The sequence below is a fragment of the Rhinopithecus roxellana genome, chromosome 11, assembly GCF_007565055.1.
Source record: "Rhinopithecus roxellana isolate Shanxi Qingling chromosome 11, ASM756505v1, whole genome shotgun sequence".
Lineage (NCBI taxonomy): Eukaryota > Metazoa > Chordata > Mammalia > Primates > Cercopithecidae > Rhinopithecus > Rhinopithecus roxellana.
Genome location: NC_044559.1, coordinates 115,974,237 through 115,990,887, shown reverse-complemented (window position 1 = coordinate 115,990,887; position 16,651 = coordinate 115,974,237). Strand labels below are relative to the sequence as shown.

General features: G+C 41.9%; 1 protein-coding gene and 1 non-coding gene across 7 annotated transcripts in view; both read right to left on the bottom strand.

Annotated features, from left to right (window-relative positions):
- Positions 1-16,651, bottom strand: part of PTER (phosphotriesterase related) — a 117,784-nt gene that overhangs the window by 77,971 nt on the left and 23,162 nt on the right. The window lies entirely within an intron of this gene.
- On the bottom strand, positions 539-724 carry LOC115900626. Its single transcript, XR_004060291.1, has one exon. It is a non-coding gene; the product is annotated as a U2 spliceosomal RNA (small nuclear RNA).

Below are 16,651 nucleotides of genomic sequence, written 5' to 3'. Positions count from 1 at the left end.
AAGCTGCTCTGGAGGCTGAGGTGGGAGGATCCCTTGAGCCTGTGAGGTTGAGGCTGAGGCTGCAGTAAGCCTCGATCACACCACTGCACTCCAACCTGGGCAACAAAGTAAAATCCTGTCTTAAAGAAAAAAAGAAAAAAGAACCCAAACTTGGAGTCCTGGCTCCAATGTTTTCTGGCTGTGTGACTGTGGAGCATTTAAAAGCTTCTCACGACTTAAGTTTCCTCACTTGAAAACTGGAATAATACCTGCCTGATTAACCACATAAGATTTGAAATAAAAAGCAAGTAAAACGATACCTAAAAGTACCACTTAAATAATAAAGTACCGGACTGGGCATGGTGGTTCAGGCCTGTAATCCAAGCACTTTGGGAGGCTGAGGCGGGCGGATCATGAGGTCAGGAGTTTGAGACCAGCCTGGCCAACACAGTGAAATCCTGTCTCTACTAAAAATACAAAAATCAGCTGGGTAGGCTGGCATGTGTCTGTCAGTCCCAGGTACTCAGGAGGCTGAGGCAGGAGAATCATTTGAACCCCAGAGGCATAGGCTGCAGTGAGCTGAGGCTGTACCATTGCACTCCAGCCTGGGCAACAGAGTGAGACTCCATCTCAAAATAATAATAATAATAATAATAATAACATACTATACAAATGTTCAGAATTATGATTAAACTGATAAGAACAGACACTACACTTGATCTTAGCCAAAAGGCCAAGAAGCGATAGGATTATGATTATACATCAAATTTTGAATTATTTTCCAAATATTTGCTGAGTATCCTTGGACAAATCAGCGTAAACTTGTTCTTTCAAAAAATAAGCAATAAGGGGCTGAAGTTTATGAACCAAACTGAAGCTGTAATTTGCTTATCCTGTAAATGAATTTCTTCATTTGAGGCCTGTGATTATTAAAAGTAGATTGACAGCTGCAATTGACATTACAACTCATTAGGTTTTTGGAAATGATGCACCAAAGTGACTACAGCTACAGGGGGTCCTCATTATCCATGGCTAAGCAGTACTGGAAATGACGTTTTCAATGAATGTGCTTCCTACAGTGGGTTAAGTCTCCATGATGACCTTCAGTACTTTCCAATATTCAAATCCTTGTGTAGCCCCCTTCCACCCTGTACCTGAGCTGGCCTGTGAATCACTTTAACCAACAGAATGTGAAGAAAGTGATGCCAAGCCAGTTTGCGACTCATATCATTGGAAGCAGCTTCTCCTTTTGTACCTTGGGAAACCTTGAGTTGCAATGTAAGAAGTCCGGCTACCTTCCTACATGGAGAAGAAGGGGCCCTGAGACGATATGGAGAGAAAGAGAGAGGCCCCAGCCATCCCAGGGCCCCCATTTATCTCAGCCTTGCAGCCGTCCATGTGAAAGTAGCAGACAAGTGAGTTACCCTGGACATTCTAGTCCAGCCAAGATCCCAAATGATGTCCGGCCCAGCTAAAAGCAACTGGCAGAGTCTGACCAACCCACAGAATGATGAGGGACAATAAAATGGTAGTTGTTTGTAACCTCTGGCTTAGGGATGGCTATAAATGTATGTGTCCCTCCAAAATTCCTATGTTGAAATCCTAATCCCCGGTAACAGTATTAGCAGGTGGGGCCTTTGAGAGGTGATCAACTCATGAAGGTAGAGGCTTCATAAATGGAATTAGTCCCTTTATAAAAAAGATCCCAAAGAGCTCCCTCCTTCCTTTCACCATGTGAAGACACAGCAAGATGACCATCTGCAAACCAGGATGCAGGCCCTCACCAGACACCAAATCTGCCAGGGCTTCGATCTTAGACTTCTCAGCCTCCAGAATGATGAGAAATAAATTTCTGTTTTGTTTTGTTTTTTTGAGATGGAGTCTCACTTTGTCACCCAGGCTGGAGTACAGTGGCGTGATCTCAGCTCACTGCAACCTCTGCCTCCCGGGTTCAAGCGATTCTCCTGCCTTAGCCTCCTGAGTAGCTGGGATTACATGTGCACGCCATCATGCCCAGATAATTTTTTTGTATTTTTAATAGAAATGGGGTTTCACCATGCTGGCCAGGCTGGTCTCGAACTCCTGACCTCGTGATCTACCCGCCTTGGCCTCCCAAAGTGCTGGGATTACAGTCGTGAGCCACCGCGCCTGGCCAAATTTCTGTTTTTTTGTAAGACACCCAGGCTATGTTATTCTGTTAGAGCACCCCAAACAGGTAGGTGGTTTGTTACACAGCAGTAGATAATCAAAATATAGAGACCAACGCCAAATAATATGTCATTTTTAAAGGGCTTAAGATTTTATGCTAAAAAAATCAAAATAAGTCATCATTATAAATATGCCCTAATGGTTAGAACAAAGAATTAGCTGAGTGTTAGATCTGGTGGGGAGGGAAGATCATTTTTCTGACAAAATTATGTGAGACAACATTCTTTTCTTGACATTTGTACCCCAGTGATGAAAAAAGTTCTGCAAAAATATTTTTGAAGAGTATCATATTTTTTTACCAAGGTCCTCTATTAACTGGTTGTTATGCAACTTCTTCTATTCTGAAGCACTTGTCTTGATACCATTTCTACTGATTTCTCCTCTTGGGCTGTTAAGGGTCTAACTCCCGGGTTCAAACAGTTTTCCTGCCTCAGCCTCTCAAGTAGCTGGGATTACAGGCATGTGCTACCACAACCAGCTATTTTTCTGTATTTTTAGTAGAGACGATATTTCACTATGTTGGCCAGGCTGGTCTCGAACTCCTGACCTCGTGATCTGCCCGCCTCGTCCTCCCAAAATACTGGGATTACAGGCCTGAGCCACCGCGCCCCGCCTGGTACTTTATTATTTAAGTGGTGCTTTTCGGTATCATTTTACTTGCTTTTTATTTCAAATCTTACGTGGTTAATCAGGCAGATATTATTCCAGTTTTCAAGTGAGGAAACTAAGTCATGAGAAGCTTTTAAATGCTCCACAGTCACATAGCCAGACTTTGGCTTCAGAGGTATTTTGGCATTTCTCCAGTATCTCTTTCAGCAGCTTCATGACAAACTGCATCTTTAAGGTATTCAGTTTTAGTTTGCAATCTCTTTCCATCATATGACTTGATATTTATGAGCATTTACAGCATTCGGCTAGCGACAAAGAAAAAGACGCGGAGATGCAAGGCAGGAACAGAAACTGATATTAAGGACACAGGAATGCTTACAGGAGAGCTAATTGCCTCCCCCCCCCCCCCCCCCCCGAGACAGAGTCTTGCTCTGTCGCCCAGGCTGGAGTGCAGTGGCGCAATCTCAGCTCACTGCAACCTCCCGGGTTCAAGCGCTAGGATAACTAATTTTTAATAGTCAGTTCATTTGTGCATAGATTTGGTTTATCTAAGTAACTTACTAGCTGGGGTGTGGTGGAGATGAGGACTCATAATGAATACATCATGAGGTTCCACAGTATATCCCAGCATGGCATGGATTTGTCTTCCTTTGACTTCAGCAGGGGCTTCGTCAGGCTAGAGGTGGCGTGGGCAGAAGGTCTCCTTTATCCCCAATAGTTATATAGTATCTAGTGTTTAGTTTGCATCAGTGAGACTCAACTGAAATGAATAGAGAGAACGAAAGTATAATAACTAGTTTAAACCTTAAAGAATGAAAGAGCTGGCCGGGCGCGGTGGCTCAAGCCTGTAATCCCAGCACTTTGGGAGGCCGAGATGGGCGGATCACGAGGTCAGGAGATCGAGACCATCCTGGCTAACACGGTGAAACCCTGTCTCTACTTAAAAATACAAAAAAAAAAAAAAAAAACTAGCCGGGCGACGAGGCGGGCGCCTGTAGTCCCAGCTACTCGGGAGGCTGAGGCAGGAGAATGGCGTAAACCCGGGAGGCGGAGCTTGCAGTGAGCTGAGATCCGGGCACTGCACTCCAGCCTGGGTGGCAGAGCAAGACTCCGTCTCAAAAAAAAAAAAAAAAAAAAAAAGAATGAAAGAGCCAAACGGTTTATTCCAAAGTGAATAAAGTACAATGTGCTCTAACTCTAAAATTCCAATAAAGTTTTTCCTTTTTTGAAGTTTGCAAGGAAATTGAGCATATAACATGGAGAGCTATGCCCTAAGACCCACTAGATTAAATTACTCTACAAATAATTACTTTTTCTTTTATGTCCAAACAGGAAGTCTGCTTTAAATTTTGACTTCTTAGTGAGAAATGAAGAGAATAGAAGCTACGTACATAAAATTCTCACTTCTACAAACTAAACCTGAAGCACAGTGTATTTTACTTTCATAAATTGCAGAGGGTACAACATAATAGAAAACTGTTCAAATTTCAAAAAGCTGTCCAAAAGTCCAAATACCAAAGAAATAAAGTATTATTATTAGGAATTACTATCCCCAGATAAGCCCCAAAACGTGGTGGGGGAGAAGGACTGTATTAGTCTGTTCTCATGCTGTAATACAGACATAACTGAGACTGGGTAATTTATAAAGGAAAGAGGTTTAATGGCCTCACGATTCCATATGGCTGGGGAGGTCGCACAGTCATGGCGGAAGGCGAATGAGGAACAAAGCCATGACTTACATGGCAGCAGGCAAGAGAGCTTGCGCAGGGGAACTTCCATTTATAAAACCAGCAGATCTCCTGAGATTTATTCACTACCGGGAAAACAGTATGGGCGCAACCGCCCCGTGATTCAATTATCTCCACCTGGCCCCACCCTTGACACATGGGGATTATGACAATTCAAGTGAGATGTGGGTGGAGACACAGTCAATCTGTATCAGGCATACATGATTCCAGTTTTATCATGGGATAAATGTTAAATAATAAAAATAATATCTGTATAATATTTAAGGAACTTATAACCAGCAATGCAAGAAACACCAAATAACCAATTGCAATTTTTTATTTATAGATATCCAGCTTCACATTGAAGAAAAAATCTTTCCATTTAAAATGGTAACCTAGTCCTTAAAAGTTAGCAGTAGTCATATTGTGGGAATCCCATAGAAAGCATCACTTGAGAGACGGTTACAACAAATCCGGCCCATTCATTGACTTGTTTGTGAAAACAGGAAGACTGTAGTGAGCGTGGAGATATGACAACCTCCTAGCCACAACGCTGGCAAAAGTACAAATTTGCCCAACTTGTCTGAAAAGTAATTTAGCAGTAAGTATCCCGAGTCTTAAAAATGTTACTCTGCTGATGGGAATCTGTCTTAAGGGAATATTTAGACATGTGTAAAAAAGATTTATGCTCCAAGAGTCCATTATGGCATTATATAGAATGGCAACAAAATGTCTTATAACATAGGAATGTTTACATATAAACAGGATGGAACATTATGCAACCGTTCAATTATATTTGCAAAAAATATTTAATGACATAGAAAAATGCTCTTATATTCTGTATGCTCTTTGATGTAAAGAAAAAAATAAGGAAAATAAAGAAAAATGCTTTTATTACCCAAGAAAGCAAAACACAAAACTAGTTTAAGTATTTTACTGTATGATAAAAATTTATATGGAGTGTATGTATCTACATATAAGTAGGCCTTAACAGACAGAGATACTAAAATGTTAAGCTTATCTTTGAGCAGGAGTGAAGATAGATCTTTTTTTTCTTTCACTACAATTTAATGTATTTTCCAGTTTTTAATGTTTCTGACATTTATAATCAATAAAAGGTAGTAAGATGGGAAAAGATCAATGCTACTAGTGTAAATCCATCAGATGCTTATACTAATGTCACAGGTAAAATAGTAAAATATACATTTTGAATCCCCCAACCAAAACACACAGGCAGGCAAAGAGTTATGAAGTCAAGAGCTATTTCAGATTCTTTATTATCACAAAGTTGCTAATTACCTGTCTTGCCTGAGACTTGATATTGTTCCTGCGCAATATTTCAGATCAAATTACACGCCTTTCTAGCGCTATGGTTCATTTTAATTCAATTCAAGCTGTTTGAGGTAGTCCATAGCTGACTGATTTTGACTTTGGTGGAAGTCTTGAAGCCCAGTGACAATTCTGGAAAAAGCTCCACGGCCTGAATCATTTTTATCACAGTTAAGCCAGACCAGGAACAAGATCTCATTTGAACACACTCATGCGTGGGGTTAGCAGTGGAAATGGAGGCGGGGGTGTCATGAAGGGAACTTCCTATCAGAAATTAGGAAGTGCAAGTCATCATTTGTAAGTTAAAAAAAAAAAAAAAAGAGAATCAAACAATACATTTTAAGTAAAGATAAACCATAAAAATAGAACCACAGAAAGAAATATTTTTAAAGAGTAGACCTGTAAGAATTATTTTTTGTTTGAGATGGAGCCTCGCTCTGTCGCCCAGGCTGGAGTGCAGTGGCACAATCTGGGCTCACTGAAACCTCCACTTTCCAGATTCAAGTGACTCTCCTGCTTCAGCCTCCCAAGTTGCTGGGATTACAGGTACCCACCAACATACCCAACTAATTTTTGTATTTTTAGTAGATATGGGGTTTCACTCTGTTGGCCAGGCTGGTCTTGAACTCCTGACCTCAAGTGATCTGCCTGCCTCGACCTCCCAAAGTGCTGGGATTATAGGCGTGAGCCACCGCTCCCTCCCAGGAAACCTTTTTAATGGAGGGCAAACAGCCTCAACAAGATGAAATAAAAAGTTACTATGGATTTGATAAATATGTATTAAGCAGTTAATAAGTGTAAGATGCTATGTGGGGCAGATAAGGTCTATGGGAGGTACAAAGATAGATAAGAGTCCCTTGGCCTCATTTGGAGGCTGGGAATCAATAATCATGCCTTGTGTTCATTGACTAAGCCCCTATGTGTTACTTAAAGCACTTTACATCTCTCATCTCAAATTCTCACGAATGCATTGCTGGCTTGATATTCTATGAGGAAAGTGAGGCCAAGAAAAGTCAAGAAACTTGCTCCTGGACTGAAAGGCTGCAATTCCAACCTGAATCTGCTTAGAGAAAGGCAAATATTGACTACGAACAGCTTTTCATATAGAGTTCTGTTAAGATTAATTAGACTAGTTTAGCCGACAATGACAAAATAGAATGCAACCTTATTTGATAATTAAAAGCCCAGCACTTGGTAATTTACATGACATGTCTACATTTTCCACATTCTCTCTGATGCAACATCTACAAATGCTCCTATTTAAATTAAAAAAAAAAAAAGCCAGGCACGGTGGCTCATGCTATAATCCCAGCACCACTTTGGGAGCCTGAGGCAGGAGGACTGCTTGAGCCCAGGAGTTCGTGATCAGCTTGGGCAACAAAGTGAGACCTCATCTCTAGAAAAAAAATTCAAAAATTAGTCAGGGGTGTTGGCACGCACCTGTGGTTCCAGCTACACAGGAGGCTGAGGCAAAAGGATCACCAGAGCCTGGGCTCGAGGCTGTAGTGAGTCATGTTCACAATCTCAGAAATGAACAAACAAGAAAACAAAACAAACTCAGATTTCATCCAAGACTCCTGCCTCACCCACACCCACTCAGTTTCTAAATCCTGTAAATTCCACCACTTTAATAGCTCTTCGGTTCATCTCTTCCCCTTCCCTCTCACAGTCACGATCTTAGCAGGAACCACCATCACCTCACAGATGGATTCCAGTAAAAGCTTCTCAGCAATCTCTCCGCTTTCCAGTCCACCTTGGGAAGCCTATACACGGCTCTTTCTAAAATGCAGACATGAACATGTCTCTCCCTGAGTCTTCTAACCTTAAAAAACAAATCTGAACATAGAGTCTGATAGTACCCTGTGAACCCACTCTGCACTTGCCTGCCCTTTCCTGGAATTTACATCTTCTCCCGTCCCAAGGTCTCTGAGCAGGTTTCTGCCTCTGCTCTCAGCTTGTGAACCCAACCCACTCCCACTCTCCTCCCTGACCCTTTCCCAATCCTGGCCAACTTCTACTCAGCCTTCAGTACTCTTCCTAACTAGAAGACTGTCCTGTGGTTCCTCCTTGTTGCTCAGGCAATACAGGTAAGATGTCAATTCTAGGTACTGTCATAGCACCTCAAGTTTCACCTTAATAATGCACTTCTGATTTTTGTTTTTTTGGCTTTTTTTTTTTTTTTTTTTTAAAGAGACAGGGTCTCACTCTGTCACTCAGGCTGGGGTGCAGCAGTATGATCATAGCTCACTGCAGCCTCAAACTCCTGGGCTCAAGTGATCCTCCCACCTCAGCCTCCCGAGTAGTTGGGACTACAAGGGCATGTTGCCACACCCAACTATTTTTTTTATTTTCTATAGAGAAAGGGGTCTCCCTATGTTGTCCAGGCTGGTTTTGAACACCTGGACTCAAGGGATCCTCCCACCTTGGCCCCCAAAGTACTGGGATTATAGGCATTAACCACCGCACCCAGCTACCTTCTTCTGTTTTATGTCTTTTCCATCAGACTTTGAGTTCGTTGGGGTGAGTCATATCTTCTTTGCCTCTCAGTCCTCAGTTCCCTGCAGTGCCTGGTACATAATATGTATTTAATGAACATCTAGATGCTTGCTTGTTTTAGTCCAGCTTTATCCACAAAGGGTTTGAGGAAACTTACACAAACGAAGCATATAATAAAGTAAGAAAATAAAAATTAAAGCAGAAGCAAAGAAATTATAAATAGAAGTGGAATTAGCACTAGAAAAGAACAACATAAATGTGTAGTTAATAGAGGTTAAAAGTCATTAAAAAAAAAGAGCTAAACATTCTTCTGGAATCTTTTTTGTTTTGAGATGGAGTTTTGCTCTGTCACTCAGGCTGGAGTACAGCGGCTTGATCTTGGCTCACTGCAACCTCCGCCTCCCGAGTTCAAGTGATTCTCCTGCCTCGGCCTTCTGAGTAGCTGGGATACAGGTGTCTGCCACCACACTCGGTTAATTTTTGTATTTTTAGTAGAGACAGGGTTTTGCCGTGTTGGCCAGGCTGGTCTCAAACTCCTGACCTAAAGTGATCCGCCCTCCTCTGCCTCCCAAAGTGCTGGGATTACAGGCATAAGCCACCATGCCTGGCCATTTTCCTGGAATCTTTATTCAATATATTTCTGACAATAGATAATTCTGAGATCACAGCACAGCCCTTTTATGGAATATCACATTATTTTCTCAAATCGGAAGAGCTAAAAATTATTAAAAAGCATGGAAAATGTTTTTCCAAAAGTGTTTGGGCTCTGGATTTTGAAGCCAGGTTTGTTTTTTCAACTTTCCTGTATCTTCACACTCCAAGTTATCAGAAGGCAGCAAATACACTATTTTATTTTACCATTATTACTTTTTGAGATGGAGTTTTACTCATGTCACCTAGGCTGGAGTGCAACTGCACAATGCAACCTCCACCTTCCTGGGTTCAAGCAATTCCCCTGCCTCAGCCTCCTGAGTAGTTGGGATTACAGGCACCCATCCACCACACCTGGCTAATTTTTGTATTTTTAGTAGAGAGAGGGTTTCACCATGTTGGCCAGGCTGGTCTCGAACTCCTGACCTCAGGTGATGCGCCTGCCTCAGCCTCCCAAAGTGCCAGGATTACAGGCATGAGTCACTGTGCCTGGCAGCAAATGTGCTATTTTAGATTCTTCTTCTTTACCCAACTACATAGGAATACATAGCCTTTTGTTTTGTTTTGTTTTGGACTTGTTTGTTTTTGTTTTTGTTTTTTTTAACTTTCCCTTACTATCCACAGTAGTGCCCTCTTATCCACAGAAAATCTGTTCCAGGGTCCCCAGTGGACGCATGAAACCGCAAATAGTACCTAACCCTGTAGAGACTATGTTTTTTTTCCCCATATATACATACTTATGATAAACTTTAATTTATAAATTAGGCACAGTAAAAGATTAACAATAACTAATAATAAAATAGAAGAACTATAACAATATGCTGGAATAAAACTTACATGAATGAGGTTTCTCTCCTCTCTCTCTCTCTCTCTCTCTGCGTCTTAAAATATCTTAATATTTTCAGACTGTGGTTGACTATGGGTAACAGAAACCACAAAAAGCAAAACCATGGGAAAGGTTAGAGTAGTGTAAGAACCAGAATCTTGAGCATATAAAAACTAACAGCAAGTGACTTCATCTCCAAAGACATTTCCTATCTGCATTGGTGGAAGTCAACTGAAAATCAGAAAACTAAAAATACTTAGTAAAATTACTGCAGGTGATTCATGGCCGTAAGTCTTCCTTTATGAAAAGTAAACCTGGATAATGGCTCTTAGGCAAATGTTTTAGATGTATGGACCACCCGCAGGAATTTCTTTCTAAGGCCGTTTAATTTTTAAATAAACTTTGAATCACAGAAAGGCTGTGTGATTCAGTTGCACAAATAACAATACTATGTTTTGCTAATCCAGAGTTCAAAAGAATCAGGCCAGGTGCAGTGGCTCATGCCTGTAATTCCAGCACTTCAGGAGGCAGAGACAGGCGGATCACTTGAGGCCAGGAGTTTGACACCAGCCTGGCCAACATGGCGAGACCCCATCTCTACTAACAATACAAAAATTAGCTGGGCGTGGTGCCATCTGCTTGTAATACCAGCTACTTGGGAGGCTGAGTCACGAGAATCACTTGAACGGGGGAGGCGGAGGTTGCAGTGAGCTGAGATGGTGCCACTGCACTGCAACCTGGGTGACAGAGCAAGATTCTGTCTCAAACAAACAAAGAATCAGTGCAGGTACATGTTTTTAGATGGTCTAACCTAGCCTGTTAGGTGTAAAAAAAAAAGGTAGTCATAACAGAAAAGGGTCTGTCAGACACCAGCAGGGAGCTCAAAGACTTCCATTCTGACTCTAGCCCTTGCCTTGCTCTGGTCTGCTGCCGGCCTGGACACCTGTCTGGGAAACTCAACACCATAACCAATGAAAGGGAGAGCTGCACTTGTAACTAGATTTTGTTTTGATAACTAACTCCATTCCCATATTTGGAACAGTATGTGCAACTCTAAGCTATAACAGTGATATGGTTTGGCTCTGTGTCCCCACCCAAATCTCATCTCGAATTGTAATCTCCATCATCCCTACATATTGAGGGAGGGAAGAGATGGGAGGTGACTGGATCATGGGGACGGTTTTCCCCATGCTGTTCTCATGATAGTGAGTGGGTTCTCATGAGATCATCTGGTTTTATGATGCAGTTTTCCCTGCTCTTACTCACCCTCTGTCTCTCCTGCTGCCATGTAAGACATGGCTGACTCCCCTTCCACCATAATTGTACGTTTCCTGAGGCCTCCCCAGCCATGTGGAACTATGAGTCAATTAAACCTCTTTGCTATTACAAATTACCCAGACTTGGGTAGTATATTTATAGCAGTGTGAGAACAAACTAATACAAACAGCGACTGCACAGAGTACGATGCTCAATAAATGTCTGCTCAACCAATGAGCAAATATTTACTTCCGTTCTATCCACCCTTCAATTCCACATTGATGGAATGTAATTTCAGCCACAAGCAAACCTACGTTTTCATTGGCATTATGTCCTTTTTATAGGCTTGTGACCAATGATCTTTAAGCTTCCTGAAATATTAAGAAAAGCTGCTTTGATTTACAGATCTGAGGGGGGTCTTAAGTTCTCAGGGCATAGGAAGGGAATGCAAGGAAATCAGCTTTCCAAACATGTGCTAATTTCACCTGCATACATTTCAATGTAATGTAGCAAATGTTTGCTGAGGATCTACTAACTCCAACAGAAGATTTGCAGGAAAACAAAGATGAAAAAGAAACAATCCTGGCCATAAGAGAGGAGCCACCAACACAGTGCCTGGCACACACATAGTAAGTAATGAGACACTCATTGTTTTATATATTAATAGGATATTTATCATACAAAGCAGAGTGCAGTAAATGCTAGGAGAGAGGTACTGATATGGCTTGGCCATGTCCTCACCCAAATCTTATCTTGAATTGTAGCTCCCACAATTCCCATGTGTCATGGAAGGACCCGGGGGAGGTAACTGAATCATGGGGGTGGGTCTTTCTCATGCTGTTCTCGTGACAGTGTTTGAGTCTCACGAGATCTGATGGTTTTATAAAGAGGAGTTCCCCTGCACAAGTTCTCTCTTCCCTGCTGCCATGTAAGATGTGACTTGGCTCCTCCTTCCCTTCTGCCATGATCGTGAGGACTCCCCAGCCATGTGGAACAGTGAGTCAATTAAACCTCGTTTCCTTATAAATTACCCATTCTTAGGTATATCTTTATCAGGAGCATGAAAATGGACAGATACAGGTACAAAGCAAGTGCCCTGTGAGATTGGTATGGACAACATTCACTGATACTAGAGGAATGAGAAGGCTTCCTGGAGGAGGTGGCATGTCACAGAGACATTCTGATGATATGAGTAATGAGAATCATGTTTCCAGACTTTAAAGCATCCCATAAAGGCTCATTGTAGGTTGCACATTAGCTTACAGTGAAAAATACTGACACAAGGGCTTGACCCAGAGGATGAGAACTATATTAGGGTGATCATTAAGTAGGCAGTTGGAGTACAGGTTGAAAGCTGGAGAAACCAGAGACCAGGAGATGAGCCAGGAAACAAAAGTAATTTTCCTTGTTCCTCAGGGATCTTAAAAGCAGGACTGTCTGTCAGGGAAAACACAAACCTGGATAAATACTCTTTTCCCCTCTGCTCCAACTTATAATAATCACAGTTTGAAAACAAAATAGAAAAGCCTTCAAAGTTGGGTAAAACCAGTATGACCTGAATACTTAACTGATCTCTCGAATGTGTGTATTGACAGGAAAAAAGTTACATCAACATGTTTAGAACAATTAGAAAGTTCCTAGGAATTGAATTCTGAACTCTCAATCCCACAACGGTGACCACTACTAATGAAGTATTGTATGGATGTATCTTCATAAAACTCCGACTATATTAAAGCCTCAGCTTTCTATATTGCTGGTTTCATTACCTTCAAGAGATTATGGAAGATCAGAAGTGTTATCTACCATGATAATGCTGTGTGTTTCTCTGAAGAGCTTAGATCCTCTACACACTTTAATTAAATCTCCTAATGTCCCGGTGAAATAGGTAAGGGATCAACAGAAGGTGAGTCATCAAAAACAGTGGAAGACCGGACCATCGGATGTACTTTGAGACGAAATCCACATTTATTATCATTGTTCCCATTTCGCCAATGAGGAAATGGGGTTATTATTGAGACAAGGATGATGAGCTATATTTCACTTTCACTAAAGGCAGAATCCACTGCTATAGGTTCCGTAAGCATCCCGTGGGAGACCTTTAAAAATAGGAAAACAAGGCCGGGCGCGGTGGCTCAAGCCTGTAATCCCAGCACTTTGGGAGGCCGAGACGGGCGGATCACGAGGTCAGGAGATCGAGACCATCCTGGCTAACACGATGAAACCCCGTCTCTACTGAAAAATACAAAAAATTAGCCGGGCGAGGTGGCGGGCGCCTGTGGTCCCAGCTACGCGGGAGGCTGAGGCAGGAGAATGGCGTGAACCTGGGAGGCGGAGCTTGCAGTGAGCTGAGATCCGGCCACTGCACTCCAGCCTGGGCGACAGAGTGAGACTCCGTCTCAAAAAAAAAAAAAAAAAAAGGGAAAACAACCATGGCCTCTGAGATTTCTCCTTTGGGAGTTGACCAACACTTACTAATAAACATCTAAAATGTGCACCAAAGAAAATATGCATTGGCTGGGCGCAGTGACTCACGCCTGTAATCCCAGCAGTTTGGGAACCAAGATGGGGGGATCACCTGAGGTCAGGAGTTCAAGACCAGCTTGGCCAACATGGTGAAACCCCGTCTCTACTAAAAATACAAAAATTAGCTGGGCATGGTGACACCTGACTGTAATCCCAGGTACTCGGGAGGGTGAGGCAGGAGAACTGCTTGAACCCGAGAGGCAGAGGTTGCAGTTAGCCGAGATTGTGCCATTGCACTCCAGCCAGGGTGACAAGAGTGAGACTTGGTCTCAAAAAAAAAAGAAAAAAAAAATATGCATCGCCTGTTTCTTATAAAAGAACACAGGACAAGAATCCCAATTATCATTTATCATGATAATCTCTTAGCTTTAAGTAAGTGGTTTATCAGGAGCTTGGCTGAGTTCTTCCCTCTGTCTCCAGTTTTCTCTCAGTTTGAGAGATAAGTGAGCATCATTCTTTTTTTTCCTTTTTTTTTTTTTTTAAGACAGATACTCGCTCTGTCGTCTAGGCTGGAGTGCAGTGGCACAATTTCAGCTCACTGCAACCTCTGCCTCCCAGGTTCAAGTGATTGTACTGCTTCAGTCTCCCGAGTAGCTGGGACTACAGGCGCATGCCACACGCCTGGCTAATTTTTTATATTTTCAGTAGAGACGGGGTTGCACCATGTTAGCCAGGATGGTCTCAATCTCCTGACCTTGTGATCCACCTGCCTTGGCCTCCCAAAGTGCTGGGGTTACAGGCATGACCCACCATGCCTGGCAGGCATCAATCTTAAGGAGGTAATGTTGAGTAGATTATGTGGCCGGGCAGAATCACTTGAGGCCAGGAGTTTGAGACCAGCCTGGCCTACATGATGAAACTCCATCTCTACTAAAAATACAAAAATTAGCCAGGCATGGTAGTACATGCCTGTAATCCCAGCTACTCAGGAGGCTGAGGCAGGAGAATCACTTGAACCTGGGAGCCAAAGGCTATAGTGTGCTGAGATTGCATCACTGCACTCCAGCCTGGGCAACAGAGCGAGACTCTGTCTAAAAAAAAAAAAAAAGAGTAGATTATGTGTAAGACAGTACAAATCACAGGGCTGGAAAAATTGCCAAGACTAGAAAACTCACAACAAGTCTTAACTCTTAGTTCTACCCCTAGGATACTCATATAAACAAACCCTAAAGTCAGACTCAGAAAAACAAATATACATGCAGCCATCATATGTGATTTAATTTGTAAACCAACTGTACTTCTTATAAAGGAAATAAATAAAGTAAGCAAACCACTTTGACAGATTATCCACTGCTCTCTCAATCTAACTACCTCTCAAAAAGTCCTAGGAAAAGGCTGGGCGTGACAGCTCACACCTGTAATCCCAGCACTTGGGGAGGCCAAGGTGGGCGGATTGCTTGAGGTCAGGAGTTTGAGACTAGCCTGGCCAACATGGGGAAACCTCATCTCTACTAAAAATACAAAAATTATCCGGGCGTATTGGCAGGTGCCTGTAATTCCAGGTACTTGGGAGGCTGAGGCAGGAGAATTGCTTGAACCCGGGAGACAGAGGTTGCAGCGAGCCAAGATCATGCCAGTGCACTCTGGCCTGGGCGGCAAGAGTGAGACTTCATCTCAAAAAAAAAAAAAAAAAAAAAAGTCCTAGGAAATACGGCCATGGCTTCCAATAAAACAGAGACCCCAGTTTGAAAAAAAAAAAAAGTCATGAAAAAGATAAATGTTATTTTAGGTAGTAATTTGGTATCACTCAAGTCTTAAAAAGTAATGGAAATGCATATAATGAAACCCTACGGCAGTATATGGTTATAAAACAGGGATATGGATTCAGAATATGCTTAAAATGGTTTGATGATTATAAAAATGAAAAGACAAAATCAAAATTTTGTTGAGAGTTTGTGGAACTCCAAGTCTGAAAAAATTGCTTTAGAGGTAGCCTTTATTAATGGTCTAGGAAAGAATTCAAAGTAACAAATTTTGCCTAGTCCTAAGAGAGTGTGGCACCTGACAGGGAAGTGTTTTGGGGAAAGACTAGCATTTGATGTACTAAAAGTAAGGTAACAAACAGGAGATTTCAACTCCTGAAAGCTGATTTACTACAATGGGGTCAAGGGCAAATCTGTAATGACTACATGTGTCATAGAGCAATAATCACTCTTTCCCGGTCTTTGAGATGGCCAAGAAAATACTCTAACTGAATTCTAAGTTCTCTCGAGAAAAAGCCACGTAAAAAAAAAAAAAAATCTCTACCATCAAATAACAAATTTTAATTAACTCATTTATATATAAAATTATATACGTAAGTAAAAAGGAATTTAATTATATTTAATTTGCTTAAATTTAATTTGCTTATATATTTTCCCCATAAAAATAAGCTGCATTAAAATATTTAGAAAGGTTTGTCTAGCACCATAGCTTAATTTAGCACCTCAATCATTGCTATCACCTGCTTCCTAAGAATTCACAGAAAATCATGTATTTAAAATATTACACTTTGGGAGGCTGAGGCGGACGGATCAAGAGGTCAGGAGATCGAGACCATCCTAGCTAACACAGTGAAACCCCGTCTCTACTAAAAATACAAAAAAATTAGCCGGGCGTGGTGGCAGGCACCTGTAGTCCCAGCTACTCGGGAGGCTGAGGCAGGAGAATGGTATGAACCTGGGAGGCAGAGCTTGCAGTGAGCCGAGATCGCACCACTGCACTCCAGCCTGGGCGACACAGCGAGACTCCATCTCAAAAAATAAATAAATAAATAAATAAAATATTATTTGACACAATGATTTATGTATATACTTATATAATTATGTAAGTAAAAATCTCCTTTCACTGTAGTTTTAACTGTACTTTAACAATATTGCTGATATATCAAATGACTGTAATTTTCAGTCAGGCACAGTGGCTCATGCCTGTAATCCCAGCACTTTGGGAGGCTGAAGTGGGCGGATCACCTGAGGTGAGGAGTTTGAGACCAGCCTGGCCAACATGGTGAAACCCGTCTCTATCAAAATTACAAAAATTAGCCAGGCGTGGTGGCGGGTGCCTGTAA